This window comes from Triturus cristatus, chromosome 3_2 (genome assembly GCF_964204655.1).
Source record: "Triturus cristatus chromosome 3_2, aTriCri1.1, whole genome shotgun sequence".
Classification (NCBI taxonomy): Eukaryota; Metazoa; Chordata; class Amphibia; order Caudata; family Salamandridae; genus Triturus; species Triturus cristatus.
Window position 1 is genome coordinate 236,482,997 of NC_140584.1, and position 22,962 is coordinate 236,505,958.

Here is a 22,962-nt window from a genome sequence, read left to right on the forward strand (position 1 = left end):
ACCATTTTTTACAATTTTATTCCATTTTTTCTGCTGTTTTTTTCAAACCTTTCTTGATTCACATGCAGGGTTCCATTCATTCCAATTTCTTCTAATGCTAAAGATATGCCTCTCAAGGCCTTTTTTTTAAAAGAATGTGGTAATGCATTGTTCCCCCTGTGTAGTCTTAGTTGCATTAACTCAGTGCATTTCTGGCTCAATAGCCTATCTTCAGGGGTAACTACAAAGTTAAAAAAACACTATTTATGAATTTTAGTACCTTAAAAATGTGAAGTAATTTGTATGTCATTCATCTAGATTTGTAAAAACTAAAGTCCATGCAACCAACATCACCCATCATCTATCCCACCAAAAACATAATTGTAACCTAAAACAATCTAATGACGTGTCCCTCTTGTGTTTTACAAATCTACATGCACCCACCGTCAAAAACATTAACCCTGTGTCACCGCACCAAAGTGTTTTTGAGTCAACACCTTCATTTCACTCCAAAAACAAACCCATAAAAATCTAAATACACCGTGTTTTCAAGTGTACCTGCAAAATCTTCCTCCTGTGTTTAACAGTAAAACCGCTTCGATTGGAGGACTGATGTGTGGCTGCACAGGCTTTCTGTTTTGCAGTATTGCGGTGATGCCTCTTCTCTGGTGCACTTAAAAGCAAACAAGGAAGAAAACCATCTAGTGTGAAACATGGCATTGTTTGCAGTTTGAATTAGTACATACAACGGCAATTTTAGTGTGATTGTTTTGTTTACTTAAGTAACCATGTCAAAGGCAAACCATACCACCATACTATAATTTCCCAATAGAATAACACACAATATACAGAATGATAGAGCTCTTTCCTTTACATGTATATATTCTAAAGGAGACATCTTTAGCAATCAGGCAACTGAATGGTTAAATGGAATAGTAATCATTTAAAAAACTGAGGTTAGTGTGCACCCATGGCAGGCAATGTGGTCCAGGGGAATGGAATCATAATTACACAAATGAATGATGCCAATATGTCTGCTCTAAAGTGCACTGCAGCCAGGGTGTCTAGGAGAAATTGAATTTTATACCTAAAAACTGAATGCTGTTGCACAGCTGTTCACCTATGTTAGATGGATGGATTCATGAATGAGGCAAAACTGAAAACAATTTATTCAAATAAAACATCATTTAAAAAGTAAATTTTATTTTTTATTCAATTTCTTCAAAAAAATGTAAATTAAAAACAATTACCAGTAACAAATTAAAATAAATTTCTTTAAAAAGAAATTTAAATTATCCTCAAGCATATTATTAAACTGATATCTCATCCATCCATGCAAGCCTATGGCAAAGGCACACTGGCTTAACACACAAAATGGCTGCCAGCCAGTGCCACATGGTCAACAACAACACTAAGCAAGAAGGCATGGTGAACAAAGAAGACATGCAGGCAGAAAACAAAAGCACATTGGCTGCTACACAAAATGGGAGGCAGTCACATGGTGAACAGCAACCAGCAAGGAAGCATGGCCAAAATAAAGAAGACATGCGGGCCTATGGCAAAAGCAGACTGAATTGCTACCTATAATGGCCACCATCCACATGGCTAAACAACAAGCAGGAGGCAAGGAAAACATAACACATATTCAGGTCTATGGCACAAGGACACTATCTGGCTACACAAAATAGCTGTGAAGCGAGCAATCCTTCACCACTGGAAGGTGTATCCCATGTAGCACTCCTGCGTGTGTTCGTATTTTAATCAAACATAAATCCAATCTGACTGTTCAATCATGACTGTTTATTTTCACAGTATTTAAATTCATAAGTATATTCAATGGCGTTGTTTTCTCAATTTTCTCAATTTGAATTTCAAACTGTTATTTGACAGCGTACTCCGGTCACAGGGTTAGTTCCCAATGCATTTCGGGCCGTGCCCTTCTTCAGGGGTTTCTCCCTGTTGGTATAAATGGTCTCTTAATAATTTCAGAGCCAGAATGCTAGGACTTAAAGAAAAGCTATGGTGTATTAGTCAGTGAATAAGATCACCCGTGTAGTGATTACATCTATCAATGATTAAATAAAACGCTGAACTATACTAAAGCTGTTCTGTACAAAATTCGGTAAAATTAAAGATTGTGCAATGCGATTTTGACCTACGAACAAAGACGCGTGAGTGCCAAACTAAAATAGTGCTCACCACTGGTTAAAACTTATCGTGCTTGTTTAATAAAGTTATCGTTGTGGTCATGGAAACAAACTCAGTGTATGCCAATCACTGTAATCGCGTAAGTGGGTGTGAATCTGAACGGTGACTAAGGAACTAGAATCGAGTGCTCGTCAATATTTACGATACTTAATATATGCAAAATGCATCTAAACCAAACTAATGGGGATCATACCTGTGTTAACCTTCATGGCGGTCTTCTCTGTCCCGCGTACGGTGTACGATTAGTCGGAAGTGTTAGCTAGTTACCCCGGAAGTAAAAAGAAGCGTGCATGAACCCGAATGACAGCCATGAAAAAAAGACTCTAAAAGCGGATGCTTTTAGAATTAGTGATCGTGCTGGAAAATCAACATAAAGCAGAAAAATATATCAATAAATGCTTAAAACTTAAAAAACGGTACCCGATATTTACATGGCAATGTTATGATAGGAAACATACTGAACAGGATCAACATCTAGCTATGTCTTAGTTACCATGCTAGCACAGAGAATCACGTTGGTATGCACATCAAATGACAATATTACAGGTAACAATTATATTCCACTCGATCATTTAAAACTTTTGGATGTAGCAAATTCAATTTGTAAATCCAAAATAGTTCTCTTTGTAATAGAAATTTCTTGTTATCTCGACCATCTTGCAATTGTACTTGTTCCAAAATTAGAAAACAAAGCTGGCTGATGTTTGTGTGAATTTGTTGAAGTGTGTGGCAATAACAGATTTAAGATTATTGGTTCTTATATTGCTTTTATGCTCAGTCATGCGCGTTTTCATCTTGCGTTCTGTTTTACCCATATAAATAAGTCCACACGGGCATTTAAGAAGATACACCACATTGCTGGAATCACAAGTGGCTGTAACTCGTAGCTTAATAGGAGTGCCTTGTGTCGGGTGTGTCAATGTGTTGCCTTTAATAATATTGTTACAACTTCCACAGTTTAAACAAGGGTTGGTGCCCTTGTATGTGATTTGCGTTTCATCCATTTTGCGATTCAATAGGTTGTTGTAGATTCACTGTGCGCTGGTATGCGAATATGGGGCTTTGGTCAAAAATGCCATTAACCCCTTCGCTGCTAGGCCTTTTCCCCTCTTGTGCTAAGCCTTTTTTGGGCTATTTGGGGTAGTGCGCGCTTAGGCCCCTGTAACTTTTTGACCACATTAGGTATCCATGCCAAATTTATGTCCTTTTCTTCCAACATCTTGGGGATTCTAAATGTACCCAGGGTTTGTGGATTCTTGTACAGGGTTCCCAGAAATTAGTCAAAATACAGCAAAATTTTGTTTTTTTTGTGAAAAATTGGAAAAACGGACTGCAAATGAAAGCTTCTGGGTTTTTCTCTGCAAATGGTATCAAAAAAGGGTTTGTGGGGCTGAAATCACCATTTCCCCAGCTTTTAGGGAATGACAGAATTTTGTTAGAAAACCAACATTTTGTACACAGTTTTGGCATTTTTCTGGGACATACCCTATTTTTGCTATTTTTTGTGCTTTCAACCTCCTTCCAGTTAACGGTAGAAATGGGTACAAAAACAATAATGGATCCTGGAAAGCTATACATTTTTGAAAAGTAGACAAAATTATGAATTCAGCAAGGGGTCATTTGTGTAGATCCATCAAGGTTTCTTTATAGAAACTTACAGGTAAATATAGGAAAAATTAAAAATTTGTTGAAAAAAGCAGCATTTTGAGTCAACGTTTTCACCTGTAACTTCTTCGAATTATGACATCTCTTTGAAAGCAATGTACCGTTACATCCGGTGGACCGTCCTGGTTGTCGGGACATATAAGACTTGTAGGTTCACCAAGAGCCCAACGAACCCAGAGTAGAAAACTGCGCAGCATTTTGTAATGTTTTTATTTTTGTTCCGGGTATATAGCAATTATTGTGGGAAAATGTATACATGGACAAATCGGTATGAAAGACACCTATGTATTTCTGAAATGGGAACAAATTACAGAGTTTAGAAACAGTGCATATTTGTACATTTTCGAAATTGGGAATACTCATATTTGCATGACAATTATTGGTCATTTTTCAAAATGACTTTTTTTTTACACAATGTCTTTCATTTGGAAGGGAGAAATGCATCAAAAATCAATAGGTAATAACAGTTGCTTTACAAATCTGAACTACCCTAAGTCTCCCGATAAAAATGGTACCTCACTTGTGTGGGTAGGCATAGTGCCCACGACAGGAAGTGGCTCAAAACCTAGGGTGAACGCACCACATTTTCACACTGAAAATTTACACTTTATTTGCGAAGAGTCTAGCTGTAGTTTTTGTACCCTAGCCCTGCCGGCACCTAGGGAAACCTAGCAAACCTATACATTTTTGAAAACTAGACACCCAGGGGAATCCAGGATGGGGTGACTTGACTGCCTCCCACCATGGTCTGTTACCCAGAATCCCTTGCAAACGTAAAAAATTGACAAAAAAAACACATTTTCCCCACATTTCTGTGATGGAAAGTTCTGGAATCTGAGTGGATCCACAAATTTCCACCCACCCCGCATTCCCCAAAGTCCTACGAGAAAAATGGTACCTCACTTGTGCGGGTCGGCCTAGTGCCCGCGACAGGAAACGGCGCAAAACGCAACGTGGTTTTGCAGTGAAAAATGACCCTTTTTTTGGCAAAGTGACTAGCTGTAGATTTTGAACCCTAGCCCTGACGGCACCTAGGGAAACCTAGCAAACCTATACACTTTTGAAAACTAGACACCCAGGGGAATCCAGGATGGGGTGACTTGACTGCCTCCCAACATGGTCTGTTACCCAGAATCCCTTGCAAACGTAAAAAATTGACAAAAAAAACACATTTTCCCCACATTTCTGTGATGGAAAGTTCTGGAATCTGCGTGGATCCACGAATTTCCACCCACCCAGCATTCCCCAAAGTCCTACGAGAAAAATGGTACCTCACTTGTGCGGGTCGGCCTAGTGCCCGCGACAGGAAACGGCGCAAAACGCAACGTGGTTTTGCAGTGAAAAATTACCCTTTTTTTGGCAAAGTGACTAGCTGTAGATTTTGAACCCTAGCCCTGCCGGCACCTAGGGAAACCTAGCAAACCTATACATTTTTAACTCTAGACACCCAGGGGAATCCAGGATGGGGTGACTTGACTGCCTCCCACCATGGTCTGTTACCCAGAATCCCTTGCAAACGTAAAAAATTGACAAAAAAAACACATTTTCCCCACATTTCTGTGATGGAAAGTTCTGGAATCTGCGTGGATCCACAAATTTCCACCCACCCCGCGTTCCCCAAAGTCCTAGGAGAAAAATGGTACCTCACTTGTGCGGGTCGGCCTAGTGCCCGCGACAGGAAACGGCGCAAAACGCAACGTGGTTTTGCAGTGAAAAATTACCCTTTTTTTGGCAAAGTGACTAGCTGTAGATTTTGAACCCTAGCCCTGCCTGCACCTAGGGAAACCTAGCAAACCTATACATTTTTGAAAACTAGACAACCAGGGGAATCCAGGATGGGGTGACTTGACTGCCTCCCACCATGGTCTGTTACCCAGAATCCCTTGCAAACGTAAAAAATTGACAAAAAAAACACATTTTCCCCACATTTCTGTGATGGAAAGTTCTGGAATCTGCGTGGATCCACAAATTTCCACCCACTCCGCGTTCCCCAAAGTCCTACGAGAAAAATGGTACCTCACTTGTGCGGGTCGGCTTAGTGCCCGCGACAGGAAACGGCGCAAAACGCAACGTGGTTTTGCAGTGAAAAATGACCCTTTTTTTGGCAAAGTGACTAGCTGTAGATTTTGAACCTAGCCCTGCCGGCACCTAGGGAAACCTAGCAAACCTATACATTTTTGAAAACTAGACACTCAGGGGAATCCAGGATGGGGTGACTTGACTGCCTCCCACCATGGTCTGTTACCCAGAATCCCTTGCAAACAGAAAAAATTGACAAAAAAAACACATTTTCCCCACATTTCTGTGATGGAAAGTTCTGGAATCTGCGTGGATCCACAAATTTCCACCCACCCCACGTTCCCCAAAGTCCTACGAGAAAAATGGTACCTCACTTGTGCGGGTCGGCCTAGTGCCCGCGACAGGAAACGGCGCAAAACGCAACATGGTTTTGCAGTGAAAAATGACCCTTTTTTTGGCAAAGTGACTAGCTGTAGATTTTGAACCCTAGCCCTGCCGGCACCTAGGGAAACCTAGCAAACCTATATATTTTTGAAAACTAGATACCCAGGGGAATCCAGGATGGGGTGACTTGACTGCCTCCCACCATGGTCTGTTACCCAGAATCCCTTGCAAACGGAAAAAATTGACAAAAAAAGCACATTTTCCCCACATTTCTGTGATGGAAATTTCTGGAATCTGCGTGGATCCACCAATTTCCACCCACCCCGCGTTCCCAAAAGTCCTACGAGAAAAATGGTACCTCACTTGTGCGGGCCGGCCTAGTGCCCGCGACAGGAAACGGCGCAAAATGCAACGTGGTTTTGCAGTGAAAAATGACCCTTTTTTTGGCAAAGTGACTAGCTGTAGATTTTGAACCCTAGCCCTGCCGGCACCTAGGGAAACCTAGCAAACCTATACATTTTTGAAAACTAGACACCCAGGGGAATCCAGGATGGGGTGACTTGACTGCCTCCCGACATGGTCTGTTACCCAGAATCCCTTGCAAACGTAAAAAATTGACCAAAAAAACACATTTTCCCCACATTTCTGTGATGGAAAGTTCTGGAATCTGCGTGGATCCACAAATTTCCACCCACCCCGCGTTCCCCAAAGTCCTACGAGAAAAATGGTACCTCACTTGTGCGGGTCGGCCTAGTGCCCGCGACAGGAAACGGCGCAAAACGCAACGTGGTTTTGCAGTGAAAAATGACCCTTTTTTTGGCAAAGTGACTAGCTGTAGATTTTGAACCCTAGCCCTGCCGGAACCTAGGGAAACCTATCAAACCCATGCATTTCTGAAAACTAGACACCCGGCGGCTTCCAGGGAGGTATGGCTTGCGTGGATCCCCCAACGTTTCCTTACCCAGAATCACCTGCAAACCTCAATTTTTGCTCAAAAAATCACTTTTTTCACACATTTTGGGGTGGGAAAGTAGTGGCATTAAAGGGCTCACACAAATTTACCACCACCCAGCGTTCCCCCAGGTCTTCCGGTAAAAATGGTGCCTCACTTGTGTGGGAGGCCCAAGTACCCGCGGCAGGCAAGGGCCCAAAACGTAGTGAGGCGACATCAAAATGGCCTATCGCAAAACCACCTGGTTTTGCAAGGGGGGTCACTTTGGATTTTGGCCCGGTGCTCGGCGGCCATCTAGGGAAACCGACCAAACCCACGCATTTCTGAAAACTAGACACCCGGCGGCTTCCAGGGAGGTATGGCTTGCGTGGATCCCCCAACATTTCCTTACCCAGAATCCCCTGCAAACCTCAATTTTTGCTCAAAAAATCACTTTTTTCACACATTTTGGGGTGGGAAAGTAGTGGCATCACCGGGCTCACACAAATTTACCACCACCCAGCGTTCCCCCAGGTCTCCCGGTAAAAATGGTGCCTCACTTGTGTGGGAGGCCCAAGTACCCGCGGCAGGCAAGGGCCCAAAACGTAGTGAGGCGACATCAAAATGGCCTATAGCAAAACCACCTGGTTTTGCAAGGGGGGTCACTTTGGTTTTTGGCCCGGTGCTCGGTGGCCATCTGGGGAAACCTACCAAACCCACGCATTTCTGAAAACTAGACACCCGGCGGCTTCCAGGGAGGTATGGCTTGCGTGGATCCCCCAACGTTTCCTTACCCAGAATCCCCTGCAAACCTCAATTTTTGCTCAAAAAATCACTTTTTTCACACATTTTGGGGTGGGAAAGTAGTGGCATCACTGGGCTCACACAAATTTACCACCACCCAGCGTTCCCCCAGGTCTCCCGGTAAAAATGGTGCCTCACTTGTGTGGGAGGCCCAAGTACCCGCGGCAGGCAAGGGCCCAAAACGTAGTGAGGCGACATCAAAATGGCCTATCGCAAAACCACTTGGTTTTGCAAGGGGGGTCACTGTGGTTTTTGGCCCGGTGCGCGGCGGCCATCTAGGGAAACCTACCAAACCCACGCATTTCTGAAAACTAGACACCCGGCGGCTTCCAGGGAGGTATGGCTTGCATGGATCCCCCAACGTTTCCTTACCCAGAATCCCCTGCAAACCTCAATTTTTGCTCAAAAAATCACTTTTTTCACACATTTTGGGGTGGGAAAGTAGTGGCATCACCGGGCTCACACAAATTTACCACCACCCAGCGTTCCCCCAGGTCTCCCGGTAAAAATGGTTTCTCACTTGTGTGGGAGGCCCAAGTACCCGCGGCAGGCAAGGGCCCAAAACGTAGTGAGGGGACATCAAAATGGCCTATCGCAAAACCACCTGGTTTTGCAAGGGGGGTCACTTTGGTTTTTGGCCCGGTGCTCGGCGGCCATCTAAGGAAACCTACCAAACCCTCGCATTTCTGAAAACTAGACACCCGGCGGCTTCCAGGGAGGTATGGCTTGCGTGGATCCCCCAACGTTTCCTTACCCAGAATCCCCTGTAAACCTCAATTTTTGCTCAAAAAATCACTTTTTTCAAACATTTTGGGGTGGGAAAGTAGTGGCATCACCGGGCTCACACAAATTTACCACCACCCAGCGTTCCCCCAGGTCTCCCGGTAAAAATGGTGCCTCACTTGAGTGGGAGGCCCAAGTACCCGCGGCAGGCAAGCGGGGTCACTTTGGTTTTTGGCCCGGTGCGCGGCGGCCATCTAGGGAAACCTACCAAACCCACGCATTTCTGAAAACTAGACACCCGGCGGCTTCCAGGGAGGTATGGCTTGCGTGGATCCCCCAACGTTTCCTTACCCAGAATCCCCTGCAAACCTCAATTTTTGCTCAAAAAATCACTTTTTTCACACATTTTGGGGTGGGAAAGTAGTGGCATCACCGGGCTCACACAAATATACCACCACCCAGCGTTCCCCCAGGTCTCCCGGTAAAAATGGTGCCTCACTTGTGTGGGAGGCCCAAGTACCCGCGGCAGGCAAGGGCCCAAAACGTAGTGAGGCGACATTTGGGATAGGCAATGTTGATGTCGCCTCACTACGTTTGTTGTCCTTGCCTTCCGCGGGTACTTGGGCCTCCCACACAAGTGAGGCACCATTTTTACCGGGAGACCTGGGGGAACGCTGGGTGGTGGTAAATTTGTGTGAGCCCGGTGATGCCACTACTTTCCCACCCCAAAATGTGTGAAAAAAGTGATTTTTTGAGCAAAAATTGAGGTTTGCAGGGGATTCTGGGTAAGGAAACGTTGGGGGATCCACGCAAGCCATACCTCCCTGGAAGCCGCCGGGTGTCTAGTTTTCAGAAATGCATGGGTTTGGTAGGTTTCCCTAGATGGCCGCCGAGCACCGGGCCAAAAACCAAAGTGACCCCCCTTGCAAATCCAGGTGGTTTTGCGATAGGCCATTTTGATGTCGCCTCACTACGTTTTGGGCCCTTGCCTGCCGCGGGTACTTGGGCCTCCCACACAAGTGAGGCACCATTTTTACCGGGAGACCTGGGGGAACGCTGGGTGGTGGTAAATTTGTGTGAGCCCGGTGATGCCACTACTTTCCCACCCCAAAATGTGTGAAAAAAGTGATTTTTTGAGCAAAAATTGAGGTTTGCAGGGGATTCTGGGTAAGGAAACGTTGGGGGATCCACGCAAGCCATACCTCCCTGGAAGCCGCCGGGTGTCTAGTTTTCAGAAATGCATGGGTTTGGTAGGTTTCTCTAGATGGCCGCCGCGCACCGGGCCAAAAACCAAAGTGACCCCCTTGCAAAACCAGGTAGTTTTGCGATAGGCCATTTTGATGTCGCCTCACTACGTTTGTTGTCCTTGCCTGCCGCGGGTACTTGGGCCTCCCACACAAGTGAGGCACCATTTTTACCGGGACACCTGGGGGAACGCTGGGTGGTGGTAAATTTGTGTGAGCCCGGTGATGCCACTACTTTCCCACCCCAAAATGTGTGAAAAAAGTGATTTTTTGAGCAAAAATTGAGGTTTGCAGGGGATTCTGGGTAAGGAAACGTTGGGGGATCCACGCAAGCCATACCTCCCTGGAAGCCGCCGGGTGTCTAGTTTTCAGAAATGCATGGGTTTGGTAGGTTTCCCTAGATGGCCGCCGAGCACCGGGCCAAAAACCAAAGTGTCCCCCCTTGCAAAACCAGGTGGTTTTGCGATAGGCCATTTTGATGTCGCCTCACTACGTTTTGGGCCCTTGCCTGCCGCGGGTACTTGGGCCTCCCACACAAGTGAGGCACCATTTTTACCGGGAGACCTGGGGGAACGCTGGGTGGTGGTAAATTTGTGTGAGCCCGGTGATGCCACTACTTTCCCACCCCAAAATGTGTGAAAAAAGTGATTTTTTGAGCAAAAATTGAGGTTTGCAGGGGATTCTGGGTAAGGAAACGTTGGGGGATGCACACAAGCCATACCTCCCTGGAAGCCGCCGGGTGTCTAGTTTTCAGAAATGCATGGGTTTGGTAGGTTTCCCTAGATGGCCGCCGCGCACCGGACCAAAAACCAAAGTGACCCCGCTTGCAAAACCAGGTGGTTTTGCGATAGGCCATTTTGATGTCGCCTCACTACGTTTTGGGCCCTTGCCTGCCGCGGGTACTTGGGCCTTCCACACAAGTGAGGCACCATTTTTACCGGGAGACCTGGGGGAACGCTGGGTGGTGGTAAATTTGTGTGAGCCCGGTGATGCCACTACTTTCCCACCCCAAAATGTGTGAAAAAAGTGATTTTTTGAGCAAAAATTGAGGTTTGCAGGGGATTCTGGGTAAGGAAACGTTGGGGGATCCACGCAAGCCATACCTCCCTGGAAGCCGCCGGGTGTCTAGTTTTCAGAAATGCATGGGTTTTGTAGGTTTCCCTAGATGGCCGCCGAGCACCGGGCCAAAAACCAAAGTGACCCCCCTTGCAAAACCAGGTGGTTTTGCGATAGACCATTTTGATGTCGCCTCACTACGTTTTGGGCCCTTGCCTGCCGCGGGTACTTGGGCCTCCCACACAAGTGAGGCACCATTTTTACCGGGAGACCTGGGGGAACGCTGGGTGGTGGTAAATTTTGTGAGCCCGGTGATGCCACTACTTTCCCACCCCAAAATGTTTGAAAAAAGTGATTTTTTGAGCACAAATTGAGGTTTGCAGGGGATTCTGGGTAAGGAAACGTTGGGGGATCCACGCAAGCCATACCTCCCTGGAAGCCGCCGGTTGTCTAGTTTTCAGAAATGCATGGGTTTGGTAGGTTTCCCTAGATGGCCGCCGAGCACCGGGCCAAAATTCAAAGTGACCCCCCTTGCAAAACCAGGTGGTTTTGCGATAGGCCATTTTGATGTCGCCTCACTACGTTTTGGGCCCTTGCCTGCCGCGGGTACTTGGGCCTCCCACACAAGTGAGGCACCATTTTTACCAGGAGACCTGGGGGAACGCTGGGTGGTGGTAAATTTGTGTGAGCCCGGTGATGCCACTACTTTCCCACCCCAAAATGTGTGAAAAAAAGTGATTTTTTGAGCAAAAATTGAGGTTTGCAGGGGATTCTGGGTAAGGAAACGTTGGGGTATCCACGCAAGCCATACCTCCCTGGAAGCCGCCGGTTGTCTAGTTTTCAGAAATGCGTGGGTTTGGTAGGTTTCCCTAGATGGCCGCCGAGCACCGGGCCAAAAAACAAAGTGACCCCCCTTGCAAAACCAGGTGGTTTTGCGATAGGCCATTTTGATGTCGCCTCACTACGTTTTGGGCCCTTGCCTGCCGCGGGTACTTGGGCCTCCCACACAAGTGAGGCACCATTTTTACCGGGAGACCTGGGGGAACGCTGGGTGGTGGTAAATTTTGTGAGCCCGGTGATGCCACTACTTTCCCACCCCAAAATGTTTGAAAAAAGTGATTTTTTGAGCAAAAATTGAGGTTTGCAGGGGATTCTGGGTAAGGAAACGTTGGGGGATGCACACAAGCCATACCTCCCTGGAAGCCGCCGGGTGTCTAGTTTTCAGAAATGCATGGGTTTGGTAGGTTTCCCTAGATGGCCGCCGCGCACCGGACCAAAAACCAAAGTGACCCCGCTTGCAAAACCAGGTGGTTTTGCGATAGGCCATTTTGATGTCGCCTCACTACGTTTTGGGCCCTTGCCTGCCGCGGGTACTTGGGCCTTCCACACAAGTGAGGCACCATTTTTACCGGGAGACCTGGGGGAACGCTGGGTGGTGGTAAATTTGTGTGAGCCCGGTGATGCCACTACTTTCCCACCCCAAAATGTGTGAAAAAAGTGATTTTTTGAGCAAAAATTGAGGTTTGCAGGGGATTCTGGGTAAGGAAACGTTGGGGGATCCACGCAAGCCATACCTCCCTGGAAGCCGCCGGGTGTCTAGTTTTCAGAAATGCATGGGTTTTGTAGGTTTCCCTAGATGGCCGCCGAGCACCGGGCCAAAAACCAAAGTGACCCCCCTTGCAAAACCAGGTGGTTTTGCGATAGACCATTTTGATGTCGCCTCACTACGTTTTGGGCCCTTGCCTGCCGCGGGTACTTGGGCCTCCCACACAAGTGAGGCACCATTTTTACCGGGAGACCTGGGGGAACGCTGGGTGGTGGTAAATTTTGTGAGCCCGGTGATGCCACTACTTTCCCACCCCAAAATGTTTGAAAAAAGTGATTTTTTGAGCACAAATTGAGGTTTGCAGGGGATTCTGGGTAAGGAAACGTTGGGGGATCCACGCAAGCCATACCTCCCTGGAAGCCGCCGGTTGTCTAGTTTTCAGAAATGCATGGGTTTGGTAGGTTTCCCTAGATGGCCGCCGAGCACCGGGCCAAAATTCAAAGTGACCCCCCTTGCAAAACCAGGTGGTTTTGCGATAGGCCATTTTGATGTCGCCTCACTACGTTTTGGGCCCTTGCCTGCCGCGGGTACTTGGGCCTCCCACACAAGTGAGGCACCATTTTTACCAGGAGACCTGGGGGAACGCTGGGTGGTGGTAAATTTGTGTGAGCCCGGTGATGCCACTACTTTCCCACCCCAAAATGTGTGAAAAAAAGTGATTTTTTGAGCAAAAATTGAGGTTTGCAGGGGATTCTGGGTAAGGAAACGTTGGGGTATCCACGCAAGCCATACCTCCCTGGAAGCCGCCGGTTGTCTAGTTTTCAGAAATGCGTGGGTTTGGTAGGTTTCCCTAGATGGCCGCCGAGCACCGGGCCAAAAAACAAAGTGACCCCCCTTGCAAAACCAGGTGGTTTTGCGATAGGCCATTTTGATGTCGCCTCACTACGTTTTGGGCCCTTGCCTGCCGCGGGTACTTGGGCCTCCCACACAAGTGAGGCACCATTTTTACCGGGAGACCTGGGGGAACGCTGGGTGGTGGTAAATTTTGTGAGCCCGGTGATGCCACTACTTTCCCACCCCAAAATGTTTGAAAAAAGTGATTTTTTGAGCAAAAATTGAGGTTTGCAGGGGATTCTGGGTAAGGAAACGTTGGGGGATCCACGCAAGCCATTCCTCCCTGGAAGCCGCCGGGTGTCTAGTTTTCAGAAATGCGTTTGATAGGTTTCCCTAGATGGCCGCCGAGCACCGGGCCAAAAACCAAAGTGACCCCCCTTGCAAAACCAGGTGGTTTTGCGATAGGCCATTTTGATGTCGCCTCACTACGTTTTGGGCCCTTGCCTGCCGCAGGTACTTGGGCCTCCCACACAAGTGAGGCACCATTTTTACCGGGAGACCTGGGGGAACGCTGGGTGGTGGTAAATTTGTGTGAGCCCGGTGATGCCACTACTTTCCCACCCCAAAATGTGTGAAAAAAGTGATTTTTTGAGCAAAAGTTGAGGTTTGCAGGGGATTCTGGGTAAGGAAACGTTGGGGGATCCACGCAAGCCATACCTCCCTGGAAGCCGCCGGGTGTCTAGTTTTCAGAAATGTGTGGGTTTTGTAGCTTTCCCTAGATGGCCGCCGAGCACCGGACACCGGGCAAAAAACCAAAGTAACCCCCCTTGCAAAACCAGATTAACTATTGTTACTACAGCGTGAGAATTTTGGAATAATACTGCAAAGAAAATGTGGCGGACAGTTTGAGGTTTACAGGACAATGGGGATAAAAAATATTTTTCAATTCACTAGAGAGACATCACCATGAACTCCCAAGGGTTTTCGACAATATCTACAGTTGGTGGGTTATTCTTGCATGGAAAGTGTACCTTGGCAGAGAAACTAAAGACAAAGATTCCTGCACAACCATCTATTCCTCAAACACACACACATACTGGTTGGATTTGGCACGAGGGCGAGTCATGGTTCAGTGTATTAAATTTTATTAACAAGAGATTTCACAAAAATGAAATGCACTGTCAATAATTAAATTCACAAAAAACCAAACCAATGACTCGCAGCTCGTGAGCTGTAAAGCCACGTCAAGGCACCAACCACTTTACAGGCCATTCACACACCTTTCATACGTGATACAAACAAGACCATTCGCACCACCAGGTACAAAAGCAACACAGTACAAAAATCACCAAAAAGGGACAAGGTACACCCTGCTTCAGAAAGACAAATATTACTGCACAGCCATCTAACCCGCAAGCACACACACATACTGGTTGGATTTGGCACGAGGGTGAGTGATGGTTCAGTAGATAAAATTGTATTAGCAAGTGATTTCACAAAACATGAAATGCACTGGTAATAATTGAAAGGGCGAGAAACTGAACCATTGACTCACAGCTCGTGAGCTGTAAAGCCACGACAAGGCAACAACCTCTTTACAGGCCATTCATACACCTTTCATACGTGTGAGACACACAAAACCATCCACACCGCCAGCCGCGGGCCCATCACATAACAAAACTCACACCAGCACACAGCGCCATTCAAGGGCCCATCACTTTCACACGCCCACAATCCAGACACAGCAACTACACAGGCTGATGGATTGCGTGGAGTGGCACTCAGCTAGCAGTGTGTGTAGTGACCAGCAGAAAGTCACTACTCACACACAGCCAGCCAAGCACCAGTCCACACACACCGCTAGCCAAGCGCCAATCCACGAACACCGCTAGCCAAGCGCCAGTCCAGGCACACCGCCAGCCAATCGCCAGTCCAGGCACACCGCCAGCCAATCGCCAATCCACCTACACCGCCAGCCAAGCTCCAGTCCACGGACACCACCAGCCAAGCACCAGTCCGCACACACCACCAGTCCACGCACACCGCCAGCCAAGTACCAGTCCACGCACACCGCCAGCCAAGCTCCAGTCCACGCACACCACCAGCCAAGCTCCAGTCCACGGACACCACCAGCCAAGCTCCAGTCCACGGACACCACCAGCCAAACACCAGTCCTCACACACCACCAGTCCACACACACCGCCAGCCAAGTACCAGTCCACGCACACCGCCAGCCAAGCACCATTCCACGCACACCGCCAGCCAAGCACCATTCCATGCACACCGCCAGCCAAGCACCATTCCACGCACACCACCAGCCACGCACCAGTCCACGCACACCGCCAGTCCATGCACACCGCCAGTCCACGCACACCGCCAGCCAAGCACCATTCCACGCACACCACCAACCAAGTGCCAGTCCACACACACCAACAGCCAAGCGCAAGCCTACACACACCGCCATCACATTTAGGATTTTTTTAGAAAAAAATAAAAACACAAACAAATTGCAAATAGATACAAATCTTCTAACAGAAAATCAGCAACTACATACATTGCACTAACACCAACCTTGAAACAGAATCATATTTTCCAAAGAATACAGACCAGGCAGTTCACTTTACCACTCATGAATGTTCCCAAAATTTTTTTCGCGTGTGGTACGCTCTGAAACAAGCAGGGAGACACAGTGCAGGATGAGAGGGACAATCGGGGCAGTACATACGACTCTCCTTCCGCAAACCTCTTCGCCAACAGACTCTACATCTCCTACTGGGAAAATCTTTTGCGGGTGTGGGAGGAATGTGATCTGGAAAGTGGCGTTCTTTCAATCTAGCAACATCCTCCACCACTCCAACTCTAGGAACACTTGCCTGTTCCACTACAACAAGGCTGCCTATTACAGACTCCTGAAACTTAGCAAAAGTCATCTTTGACTCAGGGCAAGAATCCTGGAACACAACAAAAGCATTAAACATTGCCAAGTGGAAAAGATGGATAGCCAACTTCTTGTACAAAATGTAAGCCTTACGAAGAGCAGTGTAAGGTTCCAACCTCTGATCTACTCTGTCAACACCACCCATGTGCCTATTATAGTCTAAAATGCACACAGGTTTGCACGCTTCAGCGACCTGACCCCAAACAGTCACAGGTGCAGTGCTTTCATCATGGATGGAAGTCAGCATGTAGACATCTCTCCTGTCTGTAAACTTCACAGCAAGAAGCTCCTGGCAACGCAACACAAAGCAATGTCCCCGCACAAGCTTTTGACAAACAAGTTCTTTCGGGAAACCTTTACGGTTAGAGCGGATTGTGCCACAAGCAAAAGTGTCCACTTTGGCCAAATCCCTGAACAACCGCACACCAGTGTAGAAGTTATCTACATTTAAATGGTGGCCTTTGTTAAAAAATCCTCTACCAAGTTCCCAAACAATTTTCTCAGTCACTCCAAAAGTGGACGGACAACCAGGGAGGTTAAACCTAGATTCCTTACCGGTGTACACCCTGAAAATAGAGACATATCCAGTCCTACTGTCACACAGCATATACAGCTTTATTCCATAGCGTGCCCTCTTACTAGGAATGTATTGCCTAAAAACCAAGCGGCCCTTGAACAACACCAAAGACTCATCCACTGCAATTTCTCTACCAGGGGCATAAATCTCAGAAAATCGATCAACAAAGTGATCAAGGACAGGCCTAATCTTAAAAAGACGGTCACAATCAGGGTGATCTCGTGGCAATGCTAAACCATTATCAACAAAGTGCATCATCCGAAGCAGAAGCAAATACCTGTCACGACTCATGACTGCCGGAAAAATAGACGTTGCCATCAAGGGACTGCTAGACCAATATGAAGTCATTGATGGCTTCCTTAGCAAGCCCATCAAAAAAGTTAAACCCAAGAACTTCTTCATCTCTTCAACATTTGTGGGAGTCCACCGGGTAGCTCTAGAGTGTGGCTTAAGACTGGCACTGTTGTCCCTCAAAAACTGTTCGGCATACAAATTAGTCTGCTCAACAATCTCTGCCAAAAACACATCGTCCATAAACAACTGAAAAAAATGTACAGGCAAAAAGTTTTCAGTATTCACTCTAGACCCTGGAACACCAGTAAACTCTGGCAATTCCGGCTGCACCATGCCAGGGGCAACCCAGAGGTCATCACTTTCAACGGGAAGCCTTGCAGCCCCAGCCTGCAGCCCAGATGTCTCTTGCCGCACTACACCAACGGGAAGCCTTGCAGCCCCAGCCTGCAGCCCAGATGACTCTTGCCGCACTACACCAACGGGAAGCCTTGCAGCCGCAGGCTGCAGCCCAGAAGCCTCTTGCCGCACTACACCAACGGGAAGCCTTGCAGCCGCAGATTGCAGCCCAGAAGCCTCTTGCCGCACTACACCAACGGGAAGCCTTGCAGCCGCAGGCTGCAGCCCAGATGCCTCTTGCCGCACTATCGGCACATCAGTCTCCTCCTCTAACACAGGCACTTCATCCGCACTAAGAGTATCTTCATCATCCGATGACCCCATACGGAGAGAAAACTCACTGCCAGAATCGTCCCCTGCCTCCTCTCCCTCAGATGCAGAGTCAGTCTCTGAACCAATATCAGAGGAAGACTCAAACAGCAAACCAACAACCTGCTGAGCAGTAATCCTGCGGCTAGCCATTATACTTACTAAGATAGAAGACTGCACAAACAAGTCAACAACAACCAACAATGTGCACACCAAGTAAGTAAAGAAATGTGTACCTTTATCACAAAGATCAATGTACTCAAAAACTATACAATCCAATTACAAGAGACAGCTGTCAAAAACTATACAATCCAATTACAAGAGACAGCTGCACTCACCAGAAACAAACTCTGCAGTGACACAGCAAAAACCAACGATATCAAACTAGAAAGAAGAAAAAAAAACAAATTACTCACAAGACAACAAAATACACATCGAGCACCAATGCAAAAAGTTTTTGACACTCAAAAACCAAACATACTGCTATTATTACACCATTTGCAAAAAAAAAACAGGCAGAGAAATCAAACACATTTACATTGTACAAAAATAAGTCTCTTACCAAACTACACAAACAGCAGAACCACCAGTCACAAAACGGCAACGTGAAAAGAAGAAAAGCCTTCACCTAGAACAAAAAAGTAAACAAAAAAAAAACATTACAATTGGAATTCACAAAAAATATAACAATAAACATTATAACATGCTATGTCACTACCCAAATGGTCAATCGGGTAGTGTGCCAGGTGGGGCAGAAAACAAATTGCACCCTGGAAGCAAGGGGTCACTTCTATTTTTATTTGAACTAATTCCCTGGGGTCTAGTGGGCTTTTCTGCCCCCCGTGGGAGCAGAAACGGCGAAAAAATAAAACCGATCTGCCCCAAGAGGGGGCAGAAAAGTCTTCAAAAAATTTAGGGGCCCAAGGAAGCGACCCTTGCCCAAGGGGTCGCTTCCTACAATAATATTTATATCCCTGGTGTCTAGTGGGCTTTTCTGCCCCCCCCCCAGGAGCAGAAATGGAGAAAAAATAACACCGATCTGCCCCCAGAGGGGGCAGAAAAGTCTTCAAATATTTTGTGGGCCAAAGGAAGTGACCCTTGCCCAAGGGGTCGCTTCCTACAATAATAATTAGATCCCTGGTGTCTAGTGGGCTTTTCTGCCCCCCCCTGGGAGCAGAAACGGCAAAAAAATGACACCGATCTGCCCCCAGAGTGGGCAGAAAAGTCTTCCAAATATTTAGGGGCCCTAGGAAGCGACCCTTGCCCAAGGGGTCGCTTCCTACATAAATACTGATATCCCTGGTGTCTAGTGGGCTTTTCTGCCCCCCCTGGGAGCAGAAACGGCGAAAATAAAACACCGATCTGCCCCCAGAGGGGGCAGAAAAGTCTTCCAAAAATGTGTGGGCCCAAGGAAGCGACCCTTGCCCAAGGGGTCGCTTTCTACAATAATAATAAGATCCCTGGTGTCTAGTGGGCTTTTCTGCCCCCCCTGGGAGCAGAAACGGCAAAAAATGACACCGATCTGCCCCCAGAGGGGGCAGAAAAGTCTTCCAAATATTTAGGGGCCCAAGGAAGCGACCCTTGCCCAAGGGGTCGCTTCCTACATAAATACAAATATCCCTGGTGTCTAGTGGGCTTTTCTGCCCCCCCCTGGGAGCAGAAACGGCAGAAAAAAAACACCGATCTGCCCCCAGAGGGGGCAGAAAAGTCTTCAAATAATAAATGGCCCCAGGAAGCGACCCTTACCCAAGGGGTCGCTTCCTACATAAATACAAATATCCCTGGTGTCTAGTGGGCTTTTCTGCCCCCCCTGGGAGCAGAAACGGCGAAAAAAAAACACCGATCTGCCCCCAGAGGGGGCAGAAAAGTCTTCAAATAATAAATGGCCCCAGGAAGCGACCCTTACCCAAGGGGTCGCTTCCAAAATAAAAAAAAAACACATCCCTGGTGTCTAGTGGGGCATCCCTGCTCCACGATCGCGACGCTGTGCGCGATCGTGGAGCAGGAATGCCCTGTATTGAGACATCAGGGGAGAGGAAATACTCTTTCCTCTCCCCCGATGCCTCAATACACTCTAAAAGGCCCCCGCCACCCCACCGGAGCAAACAACACTCACCTTCCTCTGTGGAGGCCTGGAAGCAAATGGCTTCCAGGCGTCCGAGCACTTCCTGATGACGCCAGCGCGCGCTGTGCGCGCTGACGTCACCAGGAAGCGTGGGGGGGCTCGGGGGTGGCAGCGGAAACTCTTCCGCTGCCATCCCCGTCTGTGGGGGCACGATCGATGCCCCAGGGGGGGAGCGCGAGCGCTTCCCCCAGGGGCTGTCCTCATGACGGAGCGGTTCCGTCATGAGCACAGCCCAACTGATGCTCATGACGGAACCGCTCCATCATGAGCATCCAAGGGGTTAAAGTCTGTTTCTGCTTGTAACATTGGCCAATATTTTTTGATGGTTTGTTTAATTTTTTGGCTTTTGGTTGAATACTTTGACACAAATACATTTCGTTCCTGTTGTAGTCGCGGATTTTTGACTGATAGTAATTCGTGTCTGCTCTTTCTGGTAGCTCTTTCACTGGCTTTGTGTAAAACTGCATCTGGGTATGCTCTTTGTTTGAATTTAGTCATCATCTTCTTTTTGTTGTCTTGATACAATTCTTCGGTTGACGATATTCTCTTGATTCTGAGTAGTTGCGAGTATGGCAGATGTAGTTTCAGACTCATTTGGTGGAAACTTGAAAAATTTAAAAAGCTGTTCCTGTCCGTGCTTTTGGTGTATACTGAAGTGACAAGCTTTTGTTCCATAATCATGACTTCAACATCTAAAAAAGTGATTTTTTGTTTGTCCAAGGTGTGTGTAAATTGAATACGATTATCAATGCTGTTCAACAATTGTATGGCTTCGAGTAGTTCTTTTTCTAGGCCTTTCCAGATGAGAAAAATGTCATCGATATATCGTAAGAATAAGAACAAAGTAGCTGCCAGCCACATAGTCACAACAACAACCATCAAGGAGGCATGTGCTCAACAAAGAACACATGTAGGCCTATGGCAAAAGAACACTGGCTGACTACACAAAATGGCCGCCAGCCACATGGTCAAACAACACGCAGGATACATGGGAAACAAAGAATACATACAGGCCTTTAGCAAAAGCACACTGACTGGCTACATAAAATGGCCGCAAACCACATGGTCAAACAACAAGAAACAGGAGGCACGGAAAACAAAGAACACATACAGGCCTGTGACCGCTGACTATACAAAAAAATGGCTATGGTCAGAATGCATGGGAAACAAAGACAAATGGTGGTCTATGGCAAAACACTCACACACTGGCCAGACTGAGAAAGGAGGCATGGTGATTGTTAACACAGAAGAAAACAGCATTAATTCAGCAATGTCAAAAACGAAAATTAACTGCCCAGTTTTTTTTTTCAACACACATCCTCCAAATGCATCAAAATATATCCCCATACATACACTGTTTGCAGATTTGTTATAAAATATCCACCAAAAATCACATTTTGTAATGTAATCCAATGCCATCCATGACATAAATGATGTTTCAATTCAACAGAAACCACAGAAACAGTTGTTACATGCACCCATGACTAGAACTGGGCCTACTGTCTGGAAGGCCAGTTGGCAGACTAGGCCACATAGTGAATTAAATGAATAGTGCAAATGTATTAAAAAACATGAAGAAAATGCACTTAAATGTGCATAATGTTTCCATTACTGGGTATGGGATCCTCAAGGTTTCAATTTGCTGAGCCAGAGTCTCACACAGATGCTTCCATTCTGGAGGCCATTGGTAAAAGGCAATAGAAACACTAAAGTTGTCTCTTACCAGACCTTTAAATTCTGCAAGTAAGTGGGGAACCTTCTCATCCAGCAGGGACACATTCATAAGCATTTCCTTTAGTTTTCTCCGAACAATGCAACTCTGGCAAATGGAAATTGGGCAAGATGGGGAGCAGGAAATGGGAAGGCAACACGTCCTAAGTAGTTGGTGATTTTGACACAGTATTCATGAATACATACATACATACAGAAGAAGACATGAACAAACTAACAGACAGTCAGAAAGGTGCACACCTGTTAAATGCACACTTGTTAAACACCCACAATTGCATCAAAATTGAACTTATTAAAGTGAGGTAACTGATTTCATAGCAGAGACGCTATGAACCCTCAACTTCAACAGCTTAAGTTGGGTGGATACCACTGTGAAATTCGGATTAATGTAAAACCTTTGCATTTTTTTGTTACAGTTCCTTTTGACTTTTCTTCAGGGACTGCTGGTGTCTGAACAAAAGCTCATAAACAGCTAATACCACTGTGAGAGGGCAACATATTGGAGCTGTGTGGTGGAGCAACACAAGAGAGATAAATATATAGAGCTTGAAAAGGAGGCAGTTGGGCCGAAATGGACGGATGAGGCTGAGAGATAGATGGATGGATGGATTTGTGTTTGGATGGATGGGCGGGTGAGTGGGTTGGTGATTGGATTGCTGGATGGATAGGTGTGTGGGTGGATGGATGGATGGATGGATGGATGGAAGGATGGAGTGAAAAAAGAACGGATGGATGAAGAGAAGGATGAATTGCTGAAGTTAATGCTAGAGACTAACTTTAAAGAAAAACGAAGGAAAGATGTTCGATTATGGAATCGATGAAGAGAGGGACGGACACATGAATGAAGAATGGATAAAAAGACAAAAACATTGTTGGAAAAAAGGAATTACAGAAGGACAGATGTAGGAACAGAAAATATGATGGAGGAACACACAAAAATAAGGATTGAGAGAAAAGAGGAAAGAAGAAAACAAGTCTGAAAAGAGACTGAAGGGAAAAAAGGAACTTTTGTATTTTCTTCAGAGGGTACAATCTGCTGAACGAACATTGGGCATAGTAGCTGTTCGGTGCCATTTGTGGTATTGTTTTAAAGTGGAGGGGGTTGTATTCATTTTCTGGCTGCTCCTTCACTTCATTTGTTTCATAAAGCTGAACTAATTTCAGGAATCTCCCAGAGAGTAGAATTACCCAAAGCACCT

The 22,962-nt window shown here is 46.6% G+C and overlaps 1 protein-coding gene across 5 annotated transcripts in view; it reads left to right on the forward strand.

Annotated features, from left to right (window-relative positions):
• KYNU (kynureninase) overlaps nucleotides 1-22,962 on the forward strand; it is a 996,465-nt gene that overhangs the window by 868,573 nt on the left and 104,930 nt on the right. The gene's annotated exons all lie outside the window — the stretch shown is intronic.